Genomic DNA, 15485 nt, shown 5'->3' on the forward strand with positions numbered 1-15485 from the left:
ATCCCATAGTAATTATTAACAGTGCCTACATATTGTCTCTTAAAGTGGCCTGGTTTGGATAAAGCACAGTCACCTAACTTAAGTCTTTTCTACCATCAAGTTTTCATTAAGCTGCATACACATCTAATAAGCACTTATGACTGTTCATTTACATTCAATGCATAACCTATTTAAACTAGGAAAATTGAGGGGCTGGGTGGTGATTCGAGGGATATTGATCAAGATGCATTGCACTCTAAACTGACACACTGAATGGTAACTAACCCCTTTGTACAACTATTGAAAGAAAATAAAAATATAATTTAAAAATGACTGTCACTAGAAAGAAGTGAATTTTAAATTGAATATTCAAAGGAAGAATACATCAGGAAAAACTTATTAACTGAAATTATTCAAAAGCATGTCCAGCACCAAAAAAGTAAAAGCTATACATTACTAAACAGTTATATGTGTTCAAAGCTATTAAATAAAGGATTTTATTTGTATAATCTCAAGATTTTAAGCAGGGATATAATACTCTTTTTTAAAAATTGTCAACAGTTTTTTAATAACAAAATGCTATTTCATTATGCCATCAAAGTTTAGTTTGACTCTATTTATTACCCAGTTCTTACCTGCAGAAGGAAACTAATCTAGTAGGATATCTGCTCAAGGCAAACCCCTTGGGAGAAGACAAAGAGGCAGAGTCCTTTGAGAGAGATAATTTGATACTGCATGAAACTATTTTTGGTAGCTCTTCTACATAAAATGATTGAATTTTAACAATGTAAGTGTTACATGAAAACTTATATAATTTGGTTGCATAAGTTATAGGTCAAAAGAACAAAAAATAGGGGAAAATAAAATGCAGGGCTGAAGAGAAATTTATGCTTATCATACATAGTTTCTTTTGCTTCTCAACTCAATAGGAACAGCACCATTTCCCAATGAAATTTTAACTGCTTTTCATCATTTTTCATAAATCTGCTAGTTTATGTTGCCAAAAAAAAAAATGTGTTGGAAGTGAAATCCCCATCCAAAAGGATTGAGAGACGGGGCTAATGAGAGTTAGGTCATGAGCTAATGAGACTATAATGTCCACCATAAGAAGTCTGACACTTAGTCTCTCTTGTTCTCATGTGCTCTCTTGCCCTTCTGCATTCTTCCCTGAGATGATATAAGGGGGTTCTCACCAGATGCACTTCTCAGTCTTAGACTTCACAACCTCCAGAACTAAAATATAATTCTATTATTTTAATGTTACATTAGGAAAGGAAATTATCTGAGAAGCTAATTATGAAGCAGTAGAATCACTTATTGGTTAAAACTGGCTTGCTCAATGGTGGGAACAATGACCACATACACAAAGGTCACCAAAATCAACAGTGAGATTATTTATATTATCTGCCTATGGAATTATGCACTAATGAAAAGTTTAAAGGGGGACTGGCAGCTGGATGCTGAAGGCTCACACCTATAATCCTAGCTATTTGGCTGAGATCTGAGGATCCTGGTTCAAAGTCAGCCTGGGAAGAAAAGTCTGTAAGACTCTGCAATTAACCAGCAAAAAAAGCCAGAAGTGTAGAGGCTGAGAAGGTGGCTCAGTGGTAGAGCGCTTGCCTTGCATGCCTGAGGCCCTGGGTTCGATTCCTCAGCACCACATAAACAAAAAGAAAAAAGCCGGAAGTGGCGCTGTGGCTCAAGTGATAGAGTGCTAGTCTTGAACACAAAAGCTCAGGGACAGTGCCTAGGCCCTGAGTTCAAAACCCAGGACCAGTACAAATAAAAATAAGGAACATTGACTACTGCTGACCTCTTAAGAGAATACAGGTGAGATGTGATGGCTTCAAATCTTAGTAAGTACATAGGCTCACAATAAATAAGCCTAAAACCAAGACTGTTTGCTCTTGGGAGATCTCATTTTAGGATGTTTGAACACATTCTTCTATAGAATAATTTCATCTAAGGGGAAATTTTTTCCAGTATTAATTTTCAAATCCCCACTTCAGAGAAGTTTGGTATATCACTCATCTTAAGACTGAAGGTTTCAAGAACATGCAAGGCTGTCACTGAAAATCCTAAATTCTTTAGCTTAGCATCTAGAATGCCAATCTACCTCTTCTACTTAATTCCAATAACCATCAAAAATCCTTAGTTCAAAAAAGCCGGGCGCTGGTGGCTCACGCCTGTAATCCTAGCTACTCAGGAGGCTGAGATCTGAGGATCGTGGTTCAAAGCCAGCCCGGGCAGGAGAGACCGTGAGACTCCTATCTCCAATAAAACCACCAGAAAACCGGAAGTGGCGCTGTAGCTCAAGTGGTAGAGCGCTCGTCTTGAGCTGAAGAGCTGAGGGACAGCTCCCAGGCCCAGAGTTCAAGCCCCAGGACCGACAAAAAAAAAAAAAAAAAAAATCCTTAGTTCTGGGGTGGATGGGGGAGATGGGAAGGGGAAACAAAGGAGCAGGCAACAATGCTTGATAAGAAATGTACTCATTACCTTGCCCATGTAATTTTAACCTGTCTGTACGATATTTTTACTCCCCCCCCGCAAAAAAAAAGCCAAAAACTTAGCTCTGATTCAACTTTTTTTTTTTTTTTAAGCCAGTCCCAGGGCTCAAACTCTGGACCTGAGCAGTCTCTGAGCTCATTTTTGCTCAAGGCTAGTGCTCTACCACTTGAGCTATAGTGCCACTTTCAGCTTTTTCTGAATAGTTTATTGGTGCTAAGAGTCTCACAGAGCTTTCCTGCCAGACTGGCTTTGAACCATTATCCTCAGATCTCAGCCTCCTTAGTAGCTAGGATACAGGCAGGAGCCACTGGTGCCCAGGCAAGTTCAGCTTTTAAAAGTTAGTGAGTATCTAATAATAGAATATGATAATTAGATTTACCTTCTCATCATAACAGAATAAAACAAGTAACCATGCTACAGTGTAAGTCTACTAGAAGAGACGTACAAACCATATTTGGAGATAGAATTTTCAATTCTTGATCATAAGCAGCCTTCCAAAGCAGTCCTTCTTTAAAACAGCAAGACATGACTGACAAAATATAAAGAGCTTCTTTATAAAAGCAATGGAGAACTGACAAGAATTATTAGGTCACTAATAAAGTAAAATGGGAACTCAGAAAGGATAACTAAGAAAACCAATTCAGCCCTGAGGGCATTTGTAAAGTTCCACATTAAATGTTCTTTTGCCAGCGGTGGAATGAAGTCAAAGCTTAGGACATAAAAAAGGTGAGAATGTACTTCTCACAATAAGCTGAATTCCAAAGGACCACAAACTTCAAATTTAGTTATTCTAATAAGAGGGCTGAAGGCATGGCTCAGGTAGTAGAGCACCTGTCTAGCAAGTGCAAATTTGTGAGTTCAAACTCCAGTGCCACCAAACAATCCAAAAGTTTTCCAATAATAGACAGCCCTTGTGAAGACCTGCTGCCCAGACTGATGTTGCCTAGATAATAAAAATGAAAACTCAAATGCTAAATTTGATTTAAGGTATCTACAACCAATCTAGTAATTCAAAAAAGGTGATAGGCATCAAATTATTTCTAAAAATGAGTTTTCTATGTAAAATGGGATGACTATATACTGAAATAAGGCATATTAACAAAGTCCTTGAGGAAAAAAAATAGAACAAATGCCAAATCAAGTATTTTGAAAAGACTATTAAAAACTGCTTAAGCTGGATGCTGTTTAAGTTTGCATGTAATCCTCACTACTCAGGGGGTTGAGATCTAATGATCATGGTTTGAAGCCAGCCCAGGAAGGAAAATCCATGAGTATACCAAAAAAAAGCCAGATGTGGAGCTGTGGCTCAAGTGGTAGTGCACTAGCTGGAGCAAAAAAGCTCAGGGGCAGCACCCAGACCTGGAGTTCAAGCCTTAGGATAGGGATGCATGCAAGTGAGCCCGCCCATTTCACAAATTATATTTCTGACAATTATGTGAGATTTTATGCTGTTCTGTCTAGCCTTAGCAGGTTCATATGTTGGTTTCACAAGAAAAGAAAAACTGTACTGGCCCTTGAACTCAGGGTCCTATCCCCTAGGCTTTTTCACTTCAGGCTGCCACTCTATCATTTAGGTCACAGCTCTATTTCTGGACTTCTGTTGGTCAACTGCAAAGAAGGCAGGGCTGCATTTTCATGTATGTGCTGGATCTGGGTTTGGCTCTCTCATTCTGCTCTTCTTAGCTAATGCTCAGTAACGAGAGCCACACCTCAAGTGTTGCTTCAAACTTCATCTTCAGATCTCCACCTCCTGAGAAGCTAAGATTACAGGCTTGAGCCCCTGGCACCAGCTTGGTAGTCTGATTTTTTTAAATCTTTCCTTAGAACTCCCCTCTCTAAATTATTATCTTGAAAACTTTGAAATACTATAAAAACATAAAATGAAGCATTGAATGGTAGTGCACATCTTTACTCCCAGCACTCAGAAGGCTTAAACAAAAGGATCCTGAGTTCAAGGACACACTAGAGTTACAGAGTGATATCATACCTCAAATACAAACAAAACTTTAGATAGTATGGAGTTCTCCTACCCTAGACTGCAGTTTTGCCCAGTGATGGTGGCTCACAGCTATATTCCAGGAGGCTGAGATTTGAATATTGAGTACTACCAGACTCTAATGTAAAATTGGCCAGCGGGGCTGGGAAGGTGGCTCAGTGGTAGAGTGTTTGCTTTGCATGCATGAGGCCCTGGGTTCGATTCCTCAGCACCACATAAGCAAAAAGAAAAAAAAAGCCGGAAGTGGCGCTGTGGCTCAAGTGGTAGAGCGCTAGCCTTGAGCTGAAGAGCTGAGGGACAGCACCAGGCCCAGAGTTCAGGCCACACGACCAGACCCAAAAAAACCAAAAACTAAAAAACAAACAAACAAAAAAATTGGCCAGCAAAAAGCTGGAGGTGGAAGCACGGCTCAAGTCCAAGAGTGGCTGTGAGTACAAACGGCCATGAGGAAGCTTGAGTTCATTCTTAATGACTGGCCACAAATAAAAACAAACAAATAACAACAAACCCCAGCTTTCCCAATCTAGTACCACTGCAGGGCTTGGAGTCTTAGTTTACCAAATCTGAAAAGTTGTGTGATTTACTGTGTTTAAGAAAATGTACTTTGGGCTGGGAAGGTGTCTCAGTGGAAGAGCGCTTGCCTTGTATGCTCAAGGCCCTGGGTTCGATTCCTCAGCACCACATAAGCAAAAAGAAAAAAGCCAGAAGTGGCGCTGTGGCTCAAGTGGTAGAGCACTAGCCTTGAGCTGAAGAGCTGAAGGACAGCGCTCAGGCCCAGAGTTCAGGCCCCACGACTGGACCCCAAAAATAAATAAATAAATATATAAACACTAAAAAAAAAAAGAAGAGAAAATGTACTTTGCTGGGCTCTAGTGGTTCATGCCTGAAATCCTAGCTACTCAGGATACTGAGATCTGAGGATTGCAGTTCAAAGCTAGTCTCTGCAGAAAATCTCCAATTAACCACTCAAAAACAAAAAGTAGCGCGATGGTTCTGCTAGCCTTGAACTAAAGAAGCTCAGGGACAGCATTCAGGCCAGAGCTCAAGTCTGAGGACCTGGCAAAAAAAAAAACAACAACCAGAAAACCCAAGCCCAGCACTAGTGGCTTGGGCCTGTAATCCTAGCTACTCAGGAGGCTGCGTGAGATCTGAGGATCACAGGTCAAAGCCAGCCCGGGCAGGAGAGTTGCCGGGGCAAGAAAGTCCACCATGAGACTCTTTATCTTCAATAAACCACCAGAAAACTGGAAGTGGTGCTGTGGCTCAAGTGGTAGTCCTTGCCTTGAGCTGAGGGACAGCACCCAGGTCGAGTTCAAGCCCCATGACCACACACACACGCACACACACGCACACACGCACACACGCACACACGCACACACACACACACACACACACACACACACACACACACACACACACACACACACACACACACACCAAAAAACAAAACAAAAAACATTTACATAATTGCCAGGAAACTACTGTTTCTTGATGGAAAAATCCAATTTCATTGTTTTTTCTGCTAGTAAGATCACTGCCCAAAATAAAACAACGCTCCTACTCATCTTCCTCTCGTGTCCTAAGATACCCTCTTATCACAAAAGATCACATGACCTAACTTTCAACCAACAGCTACCAGATTTGTGAGACCATATCTTGGATCTTTCAACCCGGGGAATCCTCCAGTTGAATGAGGGAACATGAATGTACCCAAACAAAACCAGTTATATTGCCCAACAGGCACACAGAATTGTAAAAAGTGGTATCAGGTTTTTTTAAATCTGTTTTTTTTTGTTTTGTTTTGTTTTTTGGGTCCAGTCGTGGGGCCTGAACTCTGAGCCTGGGCACTGTCCCTCAGCTCTTCAGCTCAAGGCTAGTGCTCTACCACTTGAGCCACTGTACCACTTCTGGCTTTTTCTGCTTATGTGGCGATGAGGAATCGAACCAAGGGCCTCATGCATGTGAGGTAAACAGTCTACCGCTGAGCCACCTTCCCAGCCCCTGAGGTGATTTCTTATGTGCCATAATTTTTACTTTCCTACTATTTATTATATATTATACTATTACCATATATCCTTAATCTATTATGAAAAACCTACTTCTAACTGTGTCTGAAGTTATAGCACTGGTTTTACCAAAAGCACATTAGTACACAATAAACTCATAGTATAAGGGAAGTGACCCCACAAAACACCAATGTATCACAAGACAAAGAATCTTCACAAGCACAGTTACAATTATATTACTTGTCCATCCGCTGCGTATCTTTTTGGTGTTCTTTTTTTTCCCTCCTAAAACAGCTCTGGAATTTTTTTTTCCTCAATGAGATATATTCAGTTTACCAATCTAGTGAAAAGACATGGAAGCTAAAAATGATCAAGTGAGGAAAGCACTGTGGCAAAAATTTGGCGGCCCTTATCTCTTTTCATTTTTGGCTGATTCATACTAATACACATATACTTAATCTTAAAATACTAATCAGGTAAAAATTTAATAACTCCATGGGAAAGTATTATGTTGTTGCCTGCCTACAAAATAGCACTTTAAAAGATAATTTGGTCTTGGGGCTGGGAAGGTGGCCCAGTGGTAGAGTACTTGCCTTGCATGTATGAGGCCCTGGGTTCGATTCCTCAGCACCACATAAGCAGAAAAAGCTGGAAGTGGTGCTGTGGCTCAAGTGGTAGAGCGCTAGCCTTGAGCTGAAGAGCTGAGGGACAGCGCCCAGGCCTAGAGTTCAGGCCCGATGACCGGCAAAAACAAAACAAAACAAAACAAAAAAACAAAACAAAAGATAATTTGGTTTTTATAGGTATCATGCTTCAGTAACTATAAACCATTTTAGGGTTCTGTGCAAAGTGAGAAACATGTAAGGGGCTTTCAGGGTTCAAACCTTTCCCTCTTTGGACACAATGCATTAGGTGATTTAAAATCAAGTCTTCACCTGATCTAGTCTAACCAGTGAAGTCAGAGAAACATATCTGAGAACAGGAAAAACCTGCTTTGACCACATTACATTCCTATCAGAATAGAAAAACTAAACATTAAAATCAGTGAAAAGTAAACTCCAAATCTCAAATTACAAAGTAATTTTGTCCTTTCTATGAGCTTTTTTGGGGGTGGAGAGGGGACCTATTAGTAGTAACTTTACTGAAGATAAAATTTTTGGGAAGTGGCGCTGTGGCTCAAGTGATAGAGCCTTAACTTTGAGCTGAAGAGCTCAGGGAGGGCACCCAGGCCCAGAGTTTAAGCCCCACAACCAACCAAAAAAAAAAAAAAAAAGAAAGATAAACTTTTTGTAAAGCAATAAACAATTTGCAATTTGATAAATGAAGTCACTACACTGGAATTCTGCTTGAAAAATGCTTGTAATTTTAGTGCGAACTCAAAATCTTTTTAATTTTAAATTGTAATCATTCTAAGTGACCTATTGTTCACTCATTATTTATATTTGAACAAATTAGTTAAGGTTAATTTGTTGCTTAAAAGTTTGGTTTGACACTGGGCATCAGTGGACCACGCCTGTAATCCTAGCTACTCAAGAGGCTGAAATCTGAGGATCTCAATTCAAAGCAAGGAAACTCCTGAGACTCTTATCTGCAATTAACTACCAAAACCAGTGGCTGTGGCTCCAAGTGGGAGAGCACTAGTCCTGAGCGCAAAAGCTCAGGGATGGGCAGGAGGCCTTGAGTTCAAGCCCCAGGACCAGCATGCACACACGCGCACACACCCACACACATAGTTTGGTTTGATGCAAGCTTCTATTTCACTTATGCACTTAACTATGTGGAACCGAAGAAATCCATCAGTAAAAATTATCTAAAAACAATTTTTATTTGGTTTAGGGATAAAACAAGCTCTCTATTACACAGCAGAGAGCACTAACTTTCTAATACAATACAGATCTTTCAGATGATAAAATTCAATTTACTGAAAACTTCAGCTACAGGAAGCAAAGTCACTTCCTTTTTTAAAAAGAATCATGACTTGGGGGTTTGTTTTTCTAATCTAAGTCCTAGTTATCCTTCACATCTTAGTTCAAGAAATACTTCCTGTTATTTTCTCCCAAGATTACCCCTTCTTTTTGTTCCTATGGTACTACTATAGTACAATATATGTTGTTCATACATTAGTCTAATTCATGAGTTAGTTGTGGATGGAAGATGCTGTGTCCATTCTTGTAATGTGAAGCCTTATTTATATAATCAGACAAATCACAAATCATCAAAAATGTTTTATACAACCTAACAAATTTTGCGTCATAAAAATCACTTTCCTAAACTTAAAATGTGGTTAACTCTAGTACATACAACAGATGGAGTGTGAGAAATGGAAATAGAATTGACTAAAAATTGGCTCCACAATTCATGAATGACTTATGTCCAAATTGATGTCGTGACATCATCCTGTAGAACATACTGGGGTATCTTTATGTCCTGTTTTTAATGTGGGAAAATTAGTCTACTTGTCAATGTGGCAGAAAAAGGCAAGCCCTGTACTTAAGTAGGAATTCTTACTCAAGAGAGCTCACCCAGGGTTGGGGTTATAGCTCAAAGACTGAGCCAGGTGCTTAGTATGCAGAGGAACTTTGGGTTCCATAAAAAGACACTTGGCCTATCATAAAACTGAAAATAACCTAACACCATGTACATTAGTCATTTAAGGTGATGAGTTGTAAACAGTATTTTTTTCTTTTAAATTTGGAATACATAACTTAAAAACATACATTTAATGCATTTGAAGCAGTAAGCATGTTGTATGTTGTTTGTGTGAGGGAGAGGGCCCACACTACTGGCAGTCATTTTTATGGTTTTTCTAATCAGAATCTTTGGCTGTAAACGAAGGTTGATGGCTGCATTTAACCATCAACCCCCTTTGTTTATATTCATTAAAAAATTCACACTGCAAATACTATGTTTCCTGGTGTGTTGACTGCTTCACATAGTACTCCATCTAATAATTCAATCCAATATCTAGGAATCAACTATGGACCCAAGGAAATCTGAAGAGGTCAAATAATCAGGGCAAAATTCTGACTCCTGCTCTGCCTCAGCACTGCTGCTGTTTCCCGAAACGCTGGAGAAGCTACTGACCCCATTTCTGGAAGGAAATGTCTTGTTACCTCGTGAAAATAGTATCTGCCTTCTTAACAATAATAGTTGGATTTTTCAAATGAATAATTATTTCGAGTGCTTATTTGCCTCTTAGTCCTGGACAGAAATGGGTAGATAGGAGGAAGACATTTAAAGCCATGAAAAAATAAAGAGTTTCGTTTAAAAAACAAACCAACAAACCAAAAATCCTACAAGCGCTCTGGTGCGGGGATGTAGGGTTACTAAATTCAGTGTTACTGGGCACATCACCAGACAGTGACCAGTCGTGACGATGTATTACTCACACAGAGATTTTCCCCGCCTACTAGTATCTACTTGTGTGTGTGTGGGGGGGGGGGGAGGAGGAGTATTAATTAGGGAATTTAGATGTGTTTGTACACATTCATCCTCACTACGCAGTTTCCTCCCAACAAGTGCGGACTGAACTACTCGCACCTTCCTTGTCTTGTTTTTAACTTCGGAAGCCAACAGGTCCTCTTTTGCTGTGAAGCAGCACCTATTTGAATTCGAAGGCTACAGAGTCGTCACCACCACCATCACCACCACCACCACCACCACCATACAAGTGTCGCGATATCTGGACAGTAGAGCCAGCAAAGTGAGATCTTCACCCGAGGGGCAAAGTGACTCCAGTCCCGGGCCGAGCTCTCGCCAAGCCCCGAGTCTCCCCTCCCACACGCAATACCTCACTCACGACGCCCCCAAGACTTGCAAGGCTCGGCGTGGGGTGGGGGGATGCTAGGGCAGCAGCCCCCGGGGCAGGCCGCGCCGGGCCAAGTGGGGTCCCAGCCCCTCTCCCCTCGCCCACACGCATCCATTAGCAAGACGCACAATCTGTTGCCTTCACCCGTCACAAACTCGGCCGCCGGACACGGGCCGGGCAGCAGCGAGGCGGCCAGCACCCGGCCCCCGGACCTCTGCCCAGTGCGTCCCGGCGATCGCCCGCCCGCCTCTGCCGCCACACCCGGGCGAGCACGGCCCTCGCCCCGGCGCCGGTCCCCACGCAGACCCCGGCGGCGGCCCCCGCCCCGGTGCCGGGGCCTGCGCCCCGTGCTCCCCTCCCCCACCCGCGGCCTGGTCCTGAACCAGCGCCCCGGGCTCCCGCCGGCACTCATTACCCTGGCGGGCACCGAGCAGGGCGCGTCCCCCCCTTCGCTGCAGTCACACCGCCGTCCTCCTCTTCCGATTCTGGGCCTCAGGACCGAAAGCACAGTCGTCTTCAGCAAAGCACAATGGCGGCCGCGCCTGTGCCGGATCCGGCGCAGAACCAGCAGCCACCGTTAAGTGCCCCTCCCTTCCTCTCCCCTCCCCACCCACTTCTCGGACCTGCTGGCTTCTCGCGAGAGTGGCGGCGCTGCGGGGCTCCCAGAGCTGCCGGCTTGGCTCGACGTGCCCCGCCGCGGGGTGGTGCTCTGACTTCGGCAACCGTTGAAGGACTGCCTCGGGGGGGAAGCGGCCCCGGTAAGCGGCCGCGGCGGTGGCGGGGCGGCCGGCGGGCGGGCGGGCGGGCGGCGAGGCGGGCGAGGCTGCTGCCGCCGGCGCTGCCAGACGGGCGCCCGAGGCCCGGACCCCCGGGTGGCCATCGTTGCCCGGCCGGCTCCCCGGACTCCGGACGCGGGCCTGCCCGCAGGCTCCGGTCCCCGGGGCACGCCTCGGGCCCGCTGGTGGTGACACCGTCTGGATGTTTTATCCGAGGGTTTTGGTGGTGGGTTTGTTTCTTTTTTTGGGGGGGGGCGCTTAGCAAGTGGCGCAGTGAAGGTGTGTTGAATTGGGTCTGGCACTGCCTCCTGCGACCTGTCTTCCCTGTTCCATTTGATGGCCGACCCTCCCCTTCAGGGTTTGCTTTGACCTCCTCTGTAGCAGTGCACTCCCCACCCAGGAGTAAATAAGTTTAGGAGCTAGGAGATATACATATAATATATATATATATATTATATGTATATCTTTACCTTTGGTAGTTTAACAGGTATTGCTGTAAAAATGCACATATTGAGAAAGTGAGGGAAATTATATGTTAAATGGTCTAGTAAATATCAGACGAAACTTTTCACAACTGTCACATGTAAATGAGTGCGAATAAAGGACTAAGCCACAGATCAGGAAGAGAGAGAGATGTGTAGGATTTAAATACCTTGCATTAAATTGAAGTAGTTTAACGCTAAAGATCAGTTATTGAACTTGGAAGTCTATGGAATGCACTTTTTTGACCTATTTTGAGTCATCATTAAAAGCAATCCATTAGATCCAAATCAGGCAAATAAAATGTGGTCTTTATATATGTATTTGTCATTTCCTCTGTAGGGAATGAAATATCAATCACTGTCATCCCCATTTTTATTGTTCTGAAGACTAACAGCTTCTTCATGCTCCATTCTGATAAATTTTTAACTACCATGAATTTTAAAGACTTAAAAGTTTGAGCATTTAACGTTGACCTATAGCCAGGCACTGGTGGCTCATGCCTGTAATCCTACTCAGGAGGTGACATCTAAGGATCGAAGTTGCAAGCCAGCTGGGCCAGGAAAGTCCGTAAGACTCTGATGTACTCATAAAAGCTGGAGTGGCACTGTAACTCAAGTAATAAGTGTAGAGCACTAATCTTGAGCAAAAGAAGCCCAGGGACAGTGCCCAAGCCCTGAGTTCAAGCCCCAGCACACACACACAAACACAAACAAATAAACAATAAAGCTGACCTACAAATGCAAAGTCTAGCTTTTAGGGTATTGAAAAGAACATTGTTGGGAATAAAATGTACACAGATTACTTTTAAGAAAATTTATCCTTTAAAGTCAAATAACTTTCTATCTTGTTTGATGGCCCTATACCACAGTGTTTTTATTGTATGTATGTATGTATGTATATATGTATGTATGTATGTATATACACACCTTGAGGAATCAGTGCATGAAGTCAGATTCTAGCCCTGTCTCCTACTATCTTTATCTTGAGCAGTTCTTGAACCTTGCTAAGTCTAGGCTTTCTGTAAATTGGGGTTAATAACAATACTTTATTTGAAAGGATTCAGAGAGATAATGCATCATTTCCTTAGAACATACATTCTATAACTTATTATATTCTGTCTTCAAATCACCACTAATATTGTCTTTCTGGGACTTACTATTACATAGGTCCCTTAAACACCTTTTCAAATTTACTCTGCGCTAAGAGGAATGACTGCACCATTTTTCTGAACTATGGCATTCAAATCCTGTAGTGAGAACTTCTCTACAGAATCCCCAAATTGGGCAAGCATGGTGGAGATTTTGGCAGATTATGGCTTCATCTCCTCCCAGCACTGAGGATATTATTACAGGTAAGTGTGACATGAGCATCATTCTATTGAAATAGGCTCTCCATATTCTAGTTTTATTTTTCTATTGATGTTTGTAAATAAGTTAAAGAGTACTGATAGCACAGATTTTATTATTTTGTGAATGGCTAAGTATGCGTATGTGTGGGTGAGTGAGACAGAAACACAGATACAGAGACAGAGACAGAGACAGAATTCTGTGTTGAGAGTTTCAAGGTAGTTACCATTATCCACAACTAATTACAGAAAGTTTGCTATGTTGAACACATGTAGGTCCAAGAGTAACCATGTTTGTTTGTTTGTTTTTGTCGGTCGTGGGGCTTGAACTCTGGGCCTGGGCACTGTCCCTCAGCTCTTTAGCTCAAGGCGAGCACTCTACCACTTGAGCTACAGCTCCACTTCTGGTTTTCTGGTGGTTTATTGGAGATAAGAGTCTCACGGTCTTTCCTGCCTGGGCTGGCTTTGAACCCCGATCCTCAGATCTCAGCCTCCTGAGTAGCTAGGATTACAGGCATGAGCCACCAGCGCCCGGCTGAGTAACCATGTTTTTTGAACTGAAGTTTATGAAAAATGACAAGCAAGTATCAGAGCTGTTCTAAACCATCTAAACTTTCATAGCCTTCTTCCACTTGCCCTTTCTTTGATATACTTTTGATCCTTTATGGTAACTATGGCACTCCTTCTGTATCTAAATATCTTTGTTTACCACCTGCCAGTTCACCATCACTCACATTAGCTTCTATTTTCAACTTCTTAAATTAGGACCTACTGACAGATACTAATTTCCTTCTTCTACTTTACAAATTTGTCAGTTATAGGCATATAACATTTTACTGTCTTTTTTTTTTTTAGTCTCCCAGATCGATTAGAATTCTCTTATAGATATTGAATTTCAAAATTATTCTTTTAATCATTCTACAGCATAAACTATGACACTTGTATTCCAAAGGCAATTGTATAGACATTCTCTTTACTTTTTCCTCTTTTGTTGCTGGTCCTTGGACCTAGACTTTCTCAGCTTTCCTGCTCACAGTAGGTGTTCTACCACTTCAGGCACACCTCAGCCTGACTTTTTGTTGTTATTTTTGGAGATGGAGTTTTGAAGATTTTTCTAGCTTCCAACCGTAATACCCCCCTCAACCCCATGTATAACTAGGATTACAAGGGTCAGTCACTGGTGCCTGGCCTATACTCTTTAATTTTGAAAAGATATTAGCTTTTGACATATCATAGACTTTTCAATTGTAGATTATTTCCTAATCTTTTGAGAAACAGGTCTACCTGTACTTATAATGAATTAAATTGAAAACAAAAAGTAGCAATTTTTTATTAATCCCTAGGCTAGAGAAGGGAACCCAGTGGCATGAACTAATTTGACAATGTACTATTTAATTTTTTTTTTTTTTTTGGTAAAAGACCGGGACTGGAACTCAGTATCTGATCTTTTGCTCATTGGCTGGAACTCTTAACAACTGAGCTGTGCCTCCAACTCCTATTTAAATCAATATGTAAATTACAATCTATAGATTAAGAGTCACTATTTCTAAGAAATATATGACACAAAATTCCTATGTTTTACATCTTCAATGAAAGGAATTCCTTTCTTACCCAAAACTATAAACCCTTTATTTAGTACTTTTGTAAGCTTTTTTCCTTAAATGAAAAGTATCATATTTAATAAATGAACATCCAAAACATTCTGTTAGTCAGGTTTTTTGTGTGTGCTAGATTAACAGCAAAAGCTGTCAATCTACAAAAGCAATGGTTAAATAGATACAAAACACACATAAAAAAGTGTACCATCTTCAAACCCTCCAGAGAAACATCTCTCACACTTAAGCTTCACTCTATATATCTCTCAGACTTACTGGGAAGATCATTTCTGCTCATAGTTGCTCCAGAATATCTTGCCTAAATAGGAAGAATTACCAATTTATAAGGTACAATTCCCATATCATATGTGTCTGTAATACCACCTGAAGCATAGAAAGTGCTTAATAAAAGCTGAGTTATGGGCCGGGCGCCGGTGACTCACTCCTGTAATCCTAGCTACTCAGTAGGCTGAAATCTGAAGATCTCGGTTCAAAGCCAGCCCAGGCAGGAAAGTCTGTGAGACTCTTATCTCCAATAAACCACTAGAAAACTGTTAGTGGCGCTGTGTCTCAAGCGGTAGAGTGCTTGCCTTGTGCTGAAGAGCTCAAGGACAGGGTCCAAGCCCAGAGTTCAAGCCCTATTACCAACAAAAACAAACAAACAAAAAGCTGAGTTATGTACGTAAAACTAGAGGGTAAAAAATTCAAGCCTACTTTTACTTAGCACCTGAATTGTAAATGCTTTATTGGAATACAGTTGTGCCTACTAGTTTATGTATGGCTAATGAAGTTATGACAGCTGGCAAGTTTGAAATTTGTAGAGTGGCCTGACATGCTCAAAACCTACACAGCAGTTGATGCTACAGTCTTGAGAAACAATTTTGTTTTTGTTACAGAAGATGATTGGATGAGAGTAATCTTCTTTACTTAGAAATAACAGATTATACATATTAACCAAAACTATAATATACTTTCACAGCAAAACCTAG

At 41.7% G+C, this 15485-nt stretch overlaps 1 protein-coding gene across 6 annotated transcripts in view; it reads right to left on the minus strand.

Moving 5' to 3' along the window:
- The window catches only part of Marchf7 (membrane associated ring-CH-type finger 7), a 37323-nt gene extending 26529 nt beyond the window's left edge, over positions 1–10794 (minus strand). For all 6 annotated transcript variants that reach the window (XM_070022581.1, XM_070022579.1, XM_070022578.1 and 3 more), the window contains exon 1: positions 10713–10794. The gene's annotated coding sequence lies outside the window, so the exon portion shown is untranslated. The remainder of the gene's footprint in view (positions 1–10712) is intronic.
- Between the last annotated feature and the right edge of the window lie 4691 nt (positions 10795–15485).

This window comes from Dipodomys merriami, unplaced genomic scaffold (assembly GCF_024711535.1).
Source record: "Dipodomys merriami isolate MVZ:Mamm:240054 unplaced genomic scaffold, mDipMer1.0.p SCAF_1, whole genome shotgun sequence".
Taxonomy (NCBI): Eukaryota; Metazoa; Chordata; class Mammalia; order Rodentia; family Heteromyidae; genus Dipodomys; species Dipodomys merriami.